Raw genomic sequence first — 2,494 nt, forward strand, 5'->3', positions numbered from 1 at the left:
ATTTATGCTTACTCTATTGATATGTTTAAATTTTAGATTCTCAATTATCTAGGAGTATGTATAGTAAGCACGGGAGGAAGATGATTTATTTACTTTATTAATTATATTTTGAAAATTTAAACTTGACTATTAGTATTTCATATAATTACTTAAAGATAATAATGACATGAGAGGAAAATAATTCATTATTTTAATTTATTAAAATAAACAAGTAAAATAAAAATAAATATTTAATATAAAATTCAAATAAAATATAATATTTATTTACTTCATTAATTATATTTAGTCAATATAAATTGATTTCCCAAAAAGAATCACAGCCAATGAGAGGATAGCATTTTTCTCGATTCACATAATTGATTTTTCACATTATTTATACATTCTAGGTAAAATTACGCGAATTGACAAACATTACTATGTTATTACTTATTAGTCAACAAGGGTATAATTTGATTTTTACTCTGTGTGACTACAGTTTCAGTTTTCTTTGCCATTAGTTATGGGACCCATGATCTCCTTGAATACCGAATCAAGAAAACCTTCCTCAACCTTTGTATATGATTTTATACAAATTCAATTTTATCTCTCATCTTCTCTTTCCCTATTTTTCTCCTAATATCACTCTTACACTTTCAATTTGAAATTCGATTTTCACTCTCTCCCTCCTAATCGTGTTTTCACTTTTGCAGGTAGCCGCCTAAATCGTGTCTCAACCTTTTTTTTTTTTTCTTTTTTTTTCCTTTGTATATGTATTATGCTTGTTATTTTTTGGCAATTTTTTTCTCTAAACTCTCTCATCAATCATCAGTTTTTCAAAAACAAAATGGATGATGGAACTCCATCTCCATCTAAGAGGATTACGAGAGGCATGTCATTGCATGTCCAAGTTGTTGATCCTTCGTTTTTACTAGGTTTAACACAAGATGTTAGAGTCAATGCAGGGTCTACTGCAAAATCTAGATAAATTCTAGAGGAAAAATCTATTGAAGAGTTGAGATCCAAGAAAAAAAAAGGACCCAATTGCACAACAACAAGTTATCAACAATGCCAAGGAAAGTGACATTAAATTGTTGAAGGAGGAAACAAGAGGAAAGTCAAAGTATCATGTCCCGAAAATGGAAGTGATGACACTTGTCATTTCCCACCAAGACAAGTCAGCCTCAACCAAACGAAAACGAAAGAAAAATGGAAAATAGTAAAAAAAAAAAAAAAAGAACAACATGAAGCGGAAAATTTATTCTTCTATTAAAACCCCCCAAAATATAGTTGTCATGTGTACAACCACTACATACATAAGTGCAGAATTAAGAAATAAATACAAGTCTCAAGCTTGTTTCTCAAATAGAACAAAGTGTAAGGAAAGGAAAAAGAGAGTCCACCGAATGACAAGCAGCTACCTCTTCAACTCATTGACGAGCCTCGAGTTTAATAGAAGAAGAAAGAGATCACGCAAGTCCGAGCTAGGAACCTACACAGAGTAGAAGCAAGGGTGAGTACCAATATCATGACACCCAACAAGGAACCTGCTAAACATAACAACTAGCTAGAAATTGAATACCCTTACACTCTAACCGACCCTCCTCAAACTACAACCTGCACAGAAATCAGCCCAACCTAACAATTCTAGAATACACTACTCACATGCCCAATACTCACAGTTCAAGCTTTTTAAATCAACAATCGAACAAGTCAAATAAGTCACACATTCCAAGCACGTCAATTCGAATTCACAAGTAAGTCACACATAAGCGTCAAGTAGTGTATCAAGTCACAATGATCAACACTAGCCGATAAAGACGTCGGCATGATAACACTTGTCGGCAAAGACCTTGGCATAATAACACTTGCCGACAAAGACCTCGGCATAATAACACTTGCCAGCAAAGGCCTAGACATAATAACACTTGCTGGAAAAGTCCTCGGAATAATAACTCATCATATGTCCCATCGCGGTGTTCAACGATCAAAGCACACAAGTAATATCACACCACATAGAAGAGACAACAATTTGCATAATTCAAGTCCGCATTCATGCTTTCAAGCATTTCATCAATCAATCAATAAGGGTAACATTAAGGAAATTCACATCATCATGTTCAACACATAGCCTTTTTCATTTCAACCCCTTTTTATTCATATAAATATATCAAGTCGATAATTTAAACCCTTCACCTCATGTTTTGGTATTTGATATTGAGCTATTGACAAAACGCTCTCTTCTCACTCATGCAAACCTGTAACGACTCGGGAAATGATAGAATGAACTTGAGCCTTGACGTTTGGGTTAGTGGGAGCTTAGGTTGATGTTTATGCTGTTTTAGAACTTAAATGGAGCTAGGTAGCATCCTAGGGTGCAAGAAAGGACCTAGGCTAGCGAGCTAGCCTAGTGGACTGCCCAGTTGACCAGCCTTTGAGTAATCCCACTGGAACAGACGGGCAAGGGCAGATTTTTAAAGTTACGACTTTTAAGGTCAACTTCAAATGATGATATCTT

The sequence above is a fragment of the Solanum tuberosum genome, unplaced genomic scaffold (assembly GCF_000226075.1).
Source record: "Solanum tuberosum cultivar DM 1-3 516 R44 unplaced genomic scaffold, SolTub_3.0 scf00503, whole genome shotgun sequence".
Lineage (NCBI taxonomy): Eukaryota > Viridiplantae > Streptophyta > Magnoliopsida > Solanales > Solanaceae > Solanum > Solanum tuberosum.